Genomic DNA, 13,813 nt, shown 5'->3' with positions numbered 1-13,813 from the left:
CATACTGTCGATCCCACCAAATACAAGACTTAAAATGAAGCATAAGTCGCAAAGGGAATTTCACTGTGCTACAATGCGGCCTAGCGGGGCTGTGCAACCACCGCCTGCCCCATCAAGTGCATCTGCGTGCTCTTCATCTTCTGTGACTGTGGAGACAGCAGTCACACATGCTTTTTCACGATGAACTTCCACCCCTTTACCCGTAAGCGGGAGTGTGATTGCCAGGTCGTCACTTGTTTTGGAAGTGGAAACAGATGGTATTGTTGAGCTGTCAGACATCGAGAGAACCACCATTGGATGAAGGCAACATTATATCCACGCCTGCACCTTCGTGAAACATTGGCTGGACTACCTGCAGTTAATTATTGTGTTCCACAAATGGAAAGGAGTGTAGAACGCACATGTGTTGTACCTTGCTTGGCAGCAAAGGAACACTAACTTAGTATTCCAGACAATTTTAGGATGGCAGAAAAAGTGTCAGCTCTTTGGGCAAATTAAATATCGTGGCAAAAGTGGGCAGGTGGGTACAGTGGCCGTGTTCTGTGTGTACCAGGACAGTAAAGGAAGCCTCACTTTCTATCCCTCCTAATGGTGAAATGCAGCAAGGAATTCCATGAGTTTGCTATAAAAATAGCGTTGCAAAATGTGCAGGAGGGTGTCATGCAGAGGTGTTAGAAATAGCTTGGCACCATTGGGGCACAAATGGAGTACAACAGCCACTTTTTGGATGCCACTAACTATCAGCATTTTTTGCTATTATTATAGCTTATTAAAAACAGAGCAGGAGGGTGTCATGCAGAGGTACTAGAAATAGCTTGGCACCAGTGGGGCACAAATGGAGTACAACAGCCACTTTTTGGATGCCACTAACTATCAGCATTTTTTGCTATTATTATAGCTTATTAAAAACAGAGCAGGAGGGTGTCATGCAGAGGTACTAGAAATAGCTTGGCACCAGTGGGGCACAAATGGAGTACAACAGCCACTTTTTGGATGCCACTAACTATCAGCATTTTTTGCTATTATTATAGCTTATTAAAAACAGAGCAGGAGGGTGTCATGCAGAGGGGTTAGAAATAGTTTGGCACCATTGGGGCACAAATGGAGTACAACAGCCACTTTTTGAATGCCACTAACTGGCAGCATTTTTTGCTATTATTATAGCTTATTAAAAACAGAGCAGGAGTGTGCAATGCAGTGGTGCTGCAAATAGCTTTGCACCAGTGGGACACTAATGGAAGTCCAACAGCTACTTTTAGGATGCCACTAAGTTTACTCAGTGTTTGCTAGTATAATGGCTTAGTAACAATGAGTTTGAGTGTGCAATGCAGAGGTTCTGCAAATAGATTTGCACTAGTGGGACACTAATGGAAGTCCAACAGCTACTTTTAGGATGCCACTAAGTTTACTCAGTGTTTGCTAGTATAATGGCTTAGTAACAATGAGTTTGAGTGTGCAATGCAGAGGTTCTGCAAATAGATTTGCACTAGTGGGACACTAATGGAAGTCCAACAGCTACTTTTAGGATCCCACTAAGTTTACTCAGTGTTTGCTAGTATAATGGCTTAGTAACAATGAGTTTGAGTGTGCAATGCAGAGGTTCTGCAAATAGATTTGCACTAGTGGGACACTAATGGAAGTCCAACAGCCACTTTTAGGATGCCACTAAGTTTACTCAGTGTTTGCTAGTATAATGGCTTAGTAACAATGAGTTCGAGTGTGCAATGCAGAGGTTCTGCAAATGGATTTGCACTAGTGGGACACTAATGGAAGTCCAACAGCTACTTTTAGGATGCCACTAAGTTTACTCAGTGTTTGCTAGTATAATGGCTTAGTAACAATGAGTTTGAGTGTGCAATGCAGAGGTTCTGCAAATAGATTTGCACTAGTGGGACACTAATGGAAGTCCAACAGCCACTTTTAGAATGCCACTAAGTTTACTCAGTGTTTGCTAGTATAATGGCTTAGTAACAATGAGTTTGAGTGTGCAACGCAGAGGTGCTGCAAATAGATTTGCACTAGTGAGACACTAATGGAAGTCCAACAGCCACTCTTAGGATGCCACTAAGTTTACTCAGTGTTTGCTAGTATAATGGCTTAGTAACAATGAGTTTGAGTGTGCAAAGGGCAGGAAGGTACAGTGGCAGGGTTGTGGGTCTAGGTAGAGGAAAGGAAGCCTCACTTTCTATCCCTCCTAATGGGGAAATGCAGCGAGGAAATCCCTGACCTTAGCTACACAGACGCTGTTATCTTGTGTTATCTTGTGTAGCTGTTAAAATCTGTTTTCATGGACCTGACTGTCACCTATGGCTCTGTGCCTGCTGGTATTAGCCCTTACAAGGGCTAATAGAAACTTCTATCCCTATTTTGTATAGCACTGTGTGTAGAGCGTACACAGCAGTATCGGAGACAGGAGCTACGCCAGCGGTGACTGACACCCAGATGCAGAAGGCAGATAATGGCGTCCAGACGGGCAGATGCCCGTATTTATAATGCAGGGACATGTGACAAGGACATCCTATCACACATGCCGTTGCTTCTCTGGCTAAAAGTCCACTTAGCTGTGTGTGTGTCTGGGATTGGCTGACATGCTCGCCCGCCCCACTACACGCGCGCGCTTAGGGAAGGAAGACAAGGAAAAAAAAAAAAATGGCGATCGCCATTATCACAGCAGCAGTGATCTGAATGCGCTGTTCCCGCACACTATACGCTGAAATTTCATAATAGTGTGAGTCACAGAGTGACTTACACTATTACAGAGGAAAGCCAGCTAGTAATTAGCTTGGCTTTTTGCTGCTAGAACCGTTCTCGAACGTGACTAGAACTATCGAGCTTTAGTAAAAAGCTCGAGTTCTAGTTCTAGTTCTAGTCTACTTATCTGTGTGTGTAAAAAAAAAAAAAAAAAAAGCCAGCACCAAATGTGCACTTCAGCACTAAACATTCCAAACTGTATTATAAAAATTTTTGAGATTTTTGGCAAAAAAATTGCAATTTCTTGAGCTGCCTCGCCACGTCACGGCAAATCTCATTTGAGGCAGTCCTACACTAAAATATTTTTATAAAATGTGCCATACGGCCTCACATATGAATAGTAGAACTGCTCTCAGCAGCACTCACCTGGTCTATTTCAATCCCGTACCCATGACTGAGTCATGGTTGTGGGCGGGACAGGTCCAAGCAAATGCTGCATGAAGTATATAGCCTGTGGACAAAGCCTGATGACTTAATGTGAACAGTCACCAACCGCCAAAATCTAGACAGATGGAATACATCCCAAATTGGGGTGCATAGCAAGGTGGAGGTCAACCACCGACCAATTCAATGAAGAAAAAACAAAAAGCCAGCACCAAATGTGCACTTCAGCACTAAACATTCCAAACTGTATTATAAAAATTTTTGCGATTTTTGGCAAAAAATTGCAATTTCTTGAGCTGCCTCGCCACGTCACGGCAAATCTCATTTGAGGCAGTCCTACACTAAAATATTTTTATAAAATGTGCCATACGGCCTCACATATGAATAGTAGAACTGCTCTCAGCAGCACTCACCTGGTCTATTTCAATCCCGTACCCATTACTGAGTCATGGTTGTGGGCGGGACAGGTCCAAGCAAATGCTGCATGAAGTATATAGCCTGTGGACAAAGCCTGATGACTTAATGTGAACAGTCACCAACCGCCAAAATCTAGACAGATGGAATACATCCCAAATTGGGGTGCATAGCAAGGTGGAGGTCAACCACCGACCAATTCAATGAAGAAAAAACAAAAAGCCAGCACCAAATGTGCACTTCAGCACTAAACATTCCAAACTGTATTATAAAAATTTTTGAGATTTTTGGCAAAAAATTGCAATTTCTTGAGCTGCCTCGCCACGTCACGGCAAATCTCATTTGAGGCAGTCCTACACTAAAATATTTTTATAAAATGTGCCATACGGCCTCACATATGAATAGTAGAACTGCTCTCAGCAGCACTCACCTGGTCTATTTCAATCCCGTACCCATGACTGACACCAAGGACGCAGAAGAGATAATGGCGTCCGGACGGGCAGATACTCGTTTTTATAATGCAGGGACATGTGAGATGGACATCCTATCACACATGCCGTTGCTTCTCTGGCTAAAAGTCCACTTAGCTGTGTGTGTGTCTGGGATTGGCTGACATGCTCGCCCGCCCCACTATACGCGCGCGCTTAGGGAAGGAAGACAAGGAAAAAAAAAAAAAATGGCGATCGCCATTATCACAGCAGCAGTGATCTGAATGCGCTGTTCCCGCACACTATACGCTGAAATTTCATAATACTGTGAGTCACAGAGTGACTTACACTATTACAGAGGAAAGCCAGCTAGTAATTAGCTTGGCTTTTTGCTGCTAGAACCGTTCTCGAACGTGACTAGAACTATCGAGCTTTAGTAAAAAGCTCGAGTTCTAGTTCGACCTAGAACAGCCCCCAAAATCACTCGAACCGCGAACTGGAGAACCACGAACCGCGAACCACGATCAACTCTAGTCTTGACCAAGCGGACAGAGGGTGCCTGGTCCTGGGCTTCTTGCCACCCTTGACTGGGCAGCGGATCTAAGTTCACTTGTTGTTGCTGGACATGCAACTTCTCGGCTGGCGGCCGGTGGAACGCAGGCAACTCGATCTCTTCGAGGTCATCATCGTCCGGTCCCTCTCCTAACAGGTGGGGCATCCGGGAGAGTGCGTCTGCGTTAGCATTTTTACGGCCGGCTCGGTACTTGATGGTGAAGTCATAGTTTGCCAACCTGGCCACCCACCGCTGCTCCAATGCACCCAGCTTAGCTGTATCCAGATGGGTTAGCGGGTTATTGTCCGTATAAGCAGTGAACTTGGCTGCCGCTAGGTAATGGCGGAATCGCTCGGTGATGGCCCACACCAGTGCTAAGAGCTCAAGCTTGAAAGAGCTGTAGTTCTCAGGGTTCCTTTCCATAGTTCGGCGTTTCCGGCTAGCATAAGCGATCACCTTCTCCCTTCCGTCCTGTAGCTGGGATAAGACTGCTCCCAAGCCTACATTACTGGCATCGGTGTAGAAGATGAACGGGAGACTGTAGTCGGGGTACGCCAGGATTTCTTCCCCGGTCAAGGCCGTCTTCAGCTGGCGGAAGGACTCTTCATGCTTTTCTTCCCACGCCAACGGGGTTCCAGGGGACCTGCCACCCTTGGTCTGTCCCACGAGGAGGTCTTGCATGGGGGCGGCCATCTTCGTGTACCCCTTAATGAAGCGGCGATAGTAGCCCACCAGACCCAGGAACTGTCTCACCTCTCTCACCGTGGTCGGCCTCGGCCAGTCCTGAATGGCAGTGATCTTTTCGGGATCTGGGGCGACGCCTTCGGCGCCCACCACATGTCCGAGGTACTGCACCCTGGGCTTCAATAGATGGCACTTGGAGTGCTTCAATTTCATTCCGTACTTAGCAAGGGACGCGAACACCTCAGCTAGGTGCTCCAGGTGGGCTTCATACGTCTGTGAGTATACAATTACATCGTCCAGGTACAGCAAGACGGTCTCAAAATTCAGATGTTCCAGACAGCATTCCATCAGCCGTTGGAAGGTTCCAGGGGCGTTGCACAGCCAGAACGGCATGCTGTTAAATTCACAGAGTCCCATGGGTGTAGCGAAGGCAGTCTTCTCGCGGTCCTCGGTCGTCACGGCCACCTGCTAGTACCCACTGGTGAGGTCCAGGGTTGAGAAGTAGTTAGCGGTTCTCAGTGCGGCCAGTGACTCTTCAATACGGGGCAGAGGATAGGCATCCTTATGCGTTATCTGGTTAATCTTCCGGTAATCCACACACATCCTCATGGTGCCATCCTTCTTCTTTACCAGCACCAGCGGGGCGGCCCAGGGACTGCAGCTATCCCGAATAACCCCCGCCTCCTTCATGTTCCTCAACATGTCTTTGGCGCATTGGTAGTGTGCGGGTGGGATAGGTCTGTATCTCTCTTTAATGGGGGGATGCTCGCCGGTGGGGATGTGGTGTTGGACCCCTTTAATCCGCCCAAAATCTAGTGAATGTTTGCTGAAAACCTGCTCGTACTCCTGTACCACCCGGTATACCCCTTCTTTGTGATGTGTGGGGATAGCATCGGTGTCTACATGTAACTCTTGACACCACTCATCTAACCGCTCAGGGGGTGTGTAGTAACTGGCAGAAGGCGGAAAGGTCGGGAGAACGGCCTCCTGGATAGTGTGGGGATCTAGGGTAAGTAGCTTGGCAAGGGTAGCGTACCGGGGAAGCCTGACCTCCTCCTCCCCACAGTTTAACACCCTTACGGGCACTCTCCCCTTCTTAACGTCTACTACCCCTCGGGCGGCCATTACTGTGGGCCAGTGTTCGGAGGGCATGGGCTTTACCATGGCTGAGTAATCACGCCCCTGGGGACCTACCGCTGCCCAGCACCAAATCATCATTTCGCTCCTGGGAGGCACAATCAAAGGGGCCGCATCCATCACTCTCACTCCCTCAATCTCCCCTCCTGTTGAGTTCACTTTCTGCCGATACATCAAGGCCCGGATATCACGCTGCACAGCCCTCTGTCGGCCTCCTGCTGCGGTGGCGGCCAGCTGCTGCAGGAGGGTCAGCACCTCACTCATGCAGTGCTCCATCACATTAGTCCCTAGCACTACCTTCGGGTTATGGTCGCTGGGTTCATTCATTATCACAATCATTCCCTGGTGCTGCAGTTCAGCCCATCCCACGGTCATGGCCACTTGCTTGTATCCCCCTTGTGTCAAGGGGAGTCCATTAGCTGCGATCAGTGTCATGCTACCGTCTGGAGGGGCAAGTTCATCATCCCCCCAATACCGCTGATACTGTGTGTATGGTATCGTGGTTACCTGGGATCCAGTGTCCAGGAGTACCATCAGCGGGATGCCATCTACTGCCAGAGGGATGATGGGACGGGCTCATATGTACCGGTCCCGCCAGTCTGGGGGGCCACTGGGTTCTACTCCTGAGGATTGGCCCTTGGCCCCAGGGGTTGCTCGTTTAACGGACACCGTCGGGAGTAGTGGCCGGGCTTGCTGCACCTGTAACAAATTGGAGGTCCATACCATGAGTCATTGGCCCTTCTTCGCTGCATCCAGGGGACGTCCTCCGGGCTGTCAGTGAGCTGCATCCTCCCCGGGGGCTTGGATCTCGTCGGAGGCTGGAGTGCGGCGAGGATCTTGGTGAGGTCTCCATCCATGCGACGGACCTGGGCAGCCAGCTCCTCCATCATTCCGCCAGGGGCTGCAGGGGCCGAGGGAGCTGGGAGAGGAGGGGCTACCAAGATGGGAGCCGTCTCAGCTGGCCATGGGGCCGCTTCAGGGACGTCGGACGCTGGGGGCTGAAGAGCTTTGATGGCCCGTTCTTTCAGCATGGCAAAGTCCACGTTAGGATGTTCTAGGGCCCACAGCCGGAGCTGCTTGCGGTCCCCTGGGGATCCCAGCCCCTGCATGAACTGCTTGACTAACATTTTGTTGCTGTCCGCATCATTAATGGTATCCACCCGCTTCAGCGTACGGAGGGAAGTTTGCAGGCGCAAGGCATAGTCTCTAATACTATATGCAGGCCGCTGTCGCCATTGATAAAACTGCATCCGCAGCTTGGCTTCGGTGCGGGTCTTGAAGGCAATCTGAAGCTTTTCAAAGATAGTGGCCACGGTGGACCGGTCCCCCTCGGTCCAGGTCTCCGTCTCCTGCTCAGCCGCGCCGGTTAGCTGCCCCAGCACTACCGCTGCATGTTGCTTATCGGTCAGAGGATACAGTTCAAGGACCAGGTTAAGCTTCTTCCGGAAGACCTGTAAAGCATCATGTTTTCCGTCGTACTGCGGCAGCCAGGTAGCTCCGGGCACATAGGGCAAGGAGAACGGCATCACCTGAGCAATGGCGGGGGCCACGGCCTCCCCTGCTCGTGCGACCGGAGCATGGGCTGGCCCATTTCCATCCACGGGTGCCGCTGCGGCTGCGACCGCCGTTCCTCCAGCGGCTCCGTCGGGCGCAGACATCTTGTTACCGCCCCCCCTTGTTCTTTTCTCGGCACCTACTCTTCAGAGGCGGGGCTTCGGCTTTCGCGCCTCCACTGCTCGAGAAGACGCTTGAGCGGGAAAATTTTCGCGCCCAAGATGTCAGATTCTGAAATTTTTCGGCCGGACACCATCGGCGGGGCACAAGGCACACTTCTACCAGCCGACAGAACGGTAAGATCCTGTTCGTGACGCCAAGTTGTCGCGGGCGGGGAGGACGCCGCTGCCGCGCGCTCGCTAACGCTCGGGTCTGCGCTGCTGCTGCTTGGTGGCTCGAGCGGTGGGCCCGGATCCGGGGACTCGAGCGGCGCTCCTCACCCGTGAGTGAAAGGGGGTAGTTTGGTTTGGGGATTTGGTCCGTGACGCCATCCACGGGTTGTGGTGAGGTTGGGCACCACTGCTGCTGGTGACGGGGATCCCGGGAGCGATGGTAGGGAGCAGCTGGGATGTTGTTTCCCCCCTCTATGGGTAGGGGTTGGTGGTCCCGGGGCCCGGTGAGGTGACGGGGAGGTAGGGTTGGCAAGGTGCAGGGTCGCCTGGACTGCGCAGCGCAGTGCCGGACGGCACGGTTGTACTCACTCAGCCACAAATGTACACAAAGTCTCTGGTAAACCAAACGGCTGGATGGACGGGTTCCGCAGCCGGCTGCTGTGACTTCTTACGGACGGTTGGTGGTGGCTGCCTTTCCCTGCATCTTTGTGTATGTTCGGTCCCGATGGATTCCCACCGGTAACCCACTCCCCAGCGTGTATATGTGCCGGAGGAGCCCTTTTGCCCGCAGGCTCTGGCCCTTGGAACTCTAGCTGTGGCGGTAGCTGTATTTCCTTTTGTTAGTCGGACGGTTGCCTTCAATCGGGTCTTGGCTGTTAGGAAACCCCTGGGGTTCCGGTCACTGACGGATTTGACCTCTAATGGCGACTCCAAGCCTGGTCGGGGTCCGCAGGCCCTACCTGTGTGTGCTGGCTTCACTTCGCTCCCCGGTTCGGTACCGGCGGGCCACCATCCTTCCTGGTCCTGCGGTTACGCGTTGATTCGCCTCTCCTGCAGACGGCCACCACCGTCTGCCAACTTTGCTTTTTGTGCCTGTGCCACACACCCGGACACGGTCAGTTTGCTCCTTCTCACTATTTACTTCCACTTCCCTAACTGAACTCTCTTCCTTTCCCGCCTCCAGGACTGTGAACTCCTCAGTGGGTGGGGCCAACCGCCTGGCTCCACCCCACCTGGTGTGGACATCAGCCCCTCGAGAGAGGCAACAAGGATTTTGTGTCTGGCTGATGTGCCTGTGTCAGGGTGGGGGTGTGTGTTTTAGTACCTGTGACGACCTGGCAAGTCCAGGGCGCCACAGCAGCACCCTCACTTCACCAGTGCGCCCCCACTGGTATACAATGGACTCACTACATTCTTGGTTTCTTACATTTCTTTGCTCTCTTCCAGCTTGTCTGCTAATGTGACCAGTGTTGCTGCAACAGGTTCCTTTTAACGGTTTCTTGCTGTTTCTGTGCAATGTGTCTCACACCACACCAGCTTCACCAGAACAACTCCTTCCTTCACCAGTACTCTACACACTGACCCCTACACCAGGAGCTTCCTCTCCTCCTGCCTCTAATGCTCCTTTCTCTCCTCCTGACTCTGTGACGCCCTGGGCAAGCCAGGGGTCACAGGTCACAACAACACACGCACCCCACATTCCCTGCAGGTACAACAGCTAACCTAAAATCCTTGTTGCCTTCCTCCAGGGGCTGATGTCCACACCAGGGGGTGGGCCAGGCGTTGGCTCCGCCCACCGAGGAGTACACAGCCCTGGAGGCGGGAAGAACCAGGCAGATAAGAAAAGGGAGAGGAAATGAGAGGAAGCAAGATAGAGTTTGGAGGAGAAAGTGGAAGGAGTAAAGTCAAGTGAAGGAAGTGAAGTGTTAGAGGAGCTTGTAGGAGAAGCTGAAGTGAAAAGGAAAGAAACAGTAGTAAAGCCTGAAGTTGGTCCGTGGCTGGGTGCCTGGACAGTGACAGCAAGGTCAGCAGACGGCGGTTATAGTCTGCAGTGGGACTGTCTGGAGGTTGCTGGAAGGACCGCGGACGGGTAGTGGCCTGGCGGTCTGGAGCAGTATACAAAGGACAGTCAGCACCAGGGCAGGGGCCTTTTGGATCCCGGCAAGGCTAGGAGTCGCCATAATTTGCCAAATCTGTCAGTGAAGGGGATGTCTGTCTCCTAACAACTAAGTCCCGATTGAAGGCAACAATCCGACCATTGAGGGGAGACACCGCCACCGCCAAGGCACCAGTTTCCCAGGGCCAGGGCCTGCGGGCAAGAGAGAGGCTCCTCCGGCCCAGATTGAAGCCGGAGGAGCGGGTAACCGGTGGGGACCCATCGCTACCAAAGAGACATTTCAGAGGTGCAGGGAAGAGACCGTCACAGCTAACTGCAGGGAACCGCAGCACCGTGAACCGTCCGAGGGACCCGTCCAACCAGCCGTTTGTTTACCGAGAACTGTGTCGTGGTTACTGGCTGAGTGAGTACCTCCGTGCCGTGCGGCACAGCGCTGCCCCTGCGCCCCTGTACCTCCACAGGCCCCATACCCGCCTGTCCACCATTCCAATCCCATCATCGGGCCCCGGGAGCACCACAACCCCTACCCACGGAGGGGCACATCAACAACTGGCTGCTCCACACCATCACTCCCGGGCTCCCCATACAGAGCAGCGGTGGTGTTAACAAATCACCACAACCGTGGGTGGCGTCACGGACAATACACTATCCCAACAACCCAATCCCCTTTTCACTCACGGACGAGGAGCGCCGCTCGAGTCCCCGGGATCCGGCCCATCGCTCGAGCCACCGAGCAGCGGCAGGCCGCAGCAGCCGCGGCAGCCGGACCCGAGCAGTAGGGAAGGCGCGGCGTCCCCTCCTCCGCCCGCAACAACTCTAATGCTCCTTCCTCTCTTCCTGCCTTTAATGCTCCTTTCTCTTCTCCTGACTCTAATGCTCCTTCCTCTCCCTAGCTAGCTAGGTGTTAACCCTCACATCCCTGAACACAGGATCCTGCAGCCCACAGGAAAATATAACATACTAGCTGTAGTACCTGGCGTTGCCTGGGATAGTAACTAAGTGTCTCTCAGTCTCTCTCACTCTATCTCTCTGTCTGTCTATCTGTGTGTCTGTGTGTTTCTATCTCTGTGTGTTTCTGTCTCTGTTTGTCTATGACTCTGTGTGTGTCTGTCTCTGTGTGTGTCTCTGTGTGTGTCTTTGTGTGTGTGTCCCTGTGTGTCTCTCTCTCTCTCTCTGTGCCTCTGTTTCTATGTGTATGTGTGTCTCTGTGTGTCTCTGTCTGTGTCTCTGTCACTGTGTGTCTCTGTTTGTGTGTGTGTGTCTCTGTGTGTGTCTCTGTGTGTGTCTCTCTGTCTCTGTGTGTGTGTCTCTGTGTGTGTCTCTGTGTCTGTCTCTGTGTCTGTCTGTGTGTCCCTGTGTGTGTCTCTGTCTGTGTGTGTCTCTGTTTGTGTGTTGGTCTCTGTCTCTGTGTGTGTCTCTCTGTCTCTGTATCTCTGTCTCTGTGTCTGTCTGTGTGTCCCTGTGTGTGTCTCTGTGTGTGTCTCTTTCTCTGTGTGTACGTCTCTGTCTCTGTATCTCTGTCTCTGTATGTCTCTTTGTCTGTCTGTGTGTTCCTGTGTGAGAATACCTTCGAGATAAAGGACAGCGCAGGAGCCCCAGTCTTAGGGTCAGCTCAAGAGCCCCGCTTCCATTGCTACATACCCCATGACATCCTGGCAGCATTCCGGTTTCAGTAATGGGGGTGGCGTTGACGTCAGTCACCGCTCTCATATGGAAAGAGGCGGCTGTAATATGACCCACCGCACTGACTGACAGTGACAATGCGGCTAGTGTGGTTTCAGTTGCCACTTTCCATACACAGTCCGGTGACTGAACCCGCACCGGTGCTGTCCCCGTGACTGATATAAGAATGCTGCTGGGAGGATTAAAGCTAATTTCCTCCCGGCAGCGGGGTTTAATGTTCAGGCGCCGGACAGGTTCAGAATACTATTAACCTGCAGATTAACCCCAATGGGAGATATTCAGAGTTTACACTACGTAGGATCATGGCCTGGTCCTTTTTCTCTGGTGGGTGTAGGATAATATACAGTATAATAGTCTTTATATAACTTTATAGAAAGTTTTTTTTCCCATGTTATTTAAGACATTCGAATGTTTAATTTGAATGTCTAAAACTGAAGAAAATCCATATATTAATAAAAGGAGATATCTGCATCATGCTCTAAGTTTGAAAAAGTAAATACAAAGAGCAAAAATAAAAAATCTCTTCTGAACAGACAATAAGAAAGCTGTAATTTCAGATAAACGTTAGGAAATATTTATCTTACACAGCAGAGACGAGCCCGACAATAACTAACATTTATCTTTCTGGAGCAGGTGTTACATAAATGCAGATATCTATCGGAAGAATTCAATTCTTATTATCGGAAAGGGGAAATATTTCCTCTTTTAATGACTTTAAAGGGAATATGCCAGTAGATTGATGCATCATGAATTAGAGACCGGCAATCCTGTACAACCTATACGAAATAACATCCAGACACGATGCCAAGCCGGGGTCAGGCGGCTTGTTTTTATATAGGCAATAGTGATGAGCACCCAGTACCATGCTCGGGTGCTCGGTACTCAGAATGAGCAGTCAGACACTTGGATGGAAGTCAATGGGAAACTCCACCACTTTTCTGGGAGATCTTAGGGAAACATGCTTGAGTCCCCCTTGACTTCCATTATATTCGGGTTCACGAGTCAAGGTTATCAGAGCATCCAACTATTGGTTACAAGTACCGAGCACCCAAGTATGGTAGGGCTCACTCATCACTAATGGACAGTCCAGTGGAGTGGAGCAGGGAGAAGCCACCAGGGGTCTACCGTGGACTGGTGATTTAAGATGCATCTGACCATGGATAAGGAGGGCGATGGGCCCATACACCGTGTAGCAGCCACTGCCGGGTGCTGCAGTAGCTGCTATTCTTTTTAATAAGATCTGACCTGCAGTACCCAGCAGCGGTCACTAAACAGTGAATGGAGCTGTGGCTTTGTGTTCTGTACACTATTGACATTAACTTTGGGCCACCACAAAAGAATATACAATTGATTGTCTGAAATCCCGGTGTCACACCCCACGATTCTGGGAATAGGTCATTAATATAAAAGTTGTGGACAAACCCTTTAAGAATCATACACCGGGTCACATTTATCTAATTAAATGAGTTACGTAATATTCAATATTTATAAAAAATGTAAATAGGCAGGCCAGTTGCTGCAAGTTATCGCCTGCCTAGGATATGGGATAACTACTAGAGGTCTCAGTACTGAGCCCCTCAAAGATCCCTGATCTCAACACTAGGACCCTCCCAAATCTAGTATTTATCCCTGTGGATTGTTGATACCTTGTAGAATTTAGGAAACTCCTCTAAAGTTCTCCTTACCTGAAACATAAGACAGATTTTTAAATAAGAGTGTGCCAACACAACTTGTCAAAATTATTATATTAAAGGGTTATTTCCATCTTAGACATTTTTGGCATATCTGCAAGATAGAAAACAAATGTCTGACAGATGAGAAAGCCATGGAACCCATAGGGTGTAGGGGCGACATGACAGCCCGGAGGGTAGGGAGTTGATGGGGTTAAACAGTGTTGGTTCGTTTAGCAATGAGGAAAAGAAGGTGATTGGTTAGGGGGTGGCGTGTGGTGGTAGTAAAGGAGAGAGCTTCATGGTGTATATAATAGGAGGTGGGA

This window comes from Anomaloglossus baeobatrachus, chromosome 7, assembly GCF_048569485.1.
Source record: "Anomaloglossus baeobatrachus isolate aAnoBae1 chromosome 7, aAnoBae1.hap1, whole genome shotgun sequence".
Lineage (NCBI taxonomy): Eukaryota > Metazoa > Chordata > Amphibia > Anura > Aromobatidae > Anomaloglossus > Anomaloglossus baeobatrachus.
Note: the sequence above shows the minus strand (reverse complement) of the source record.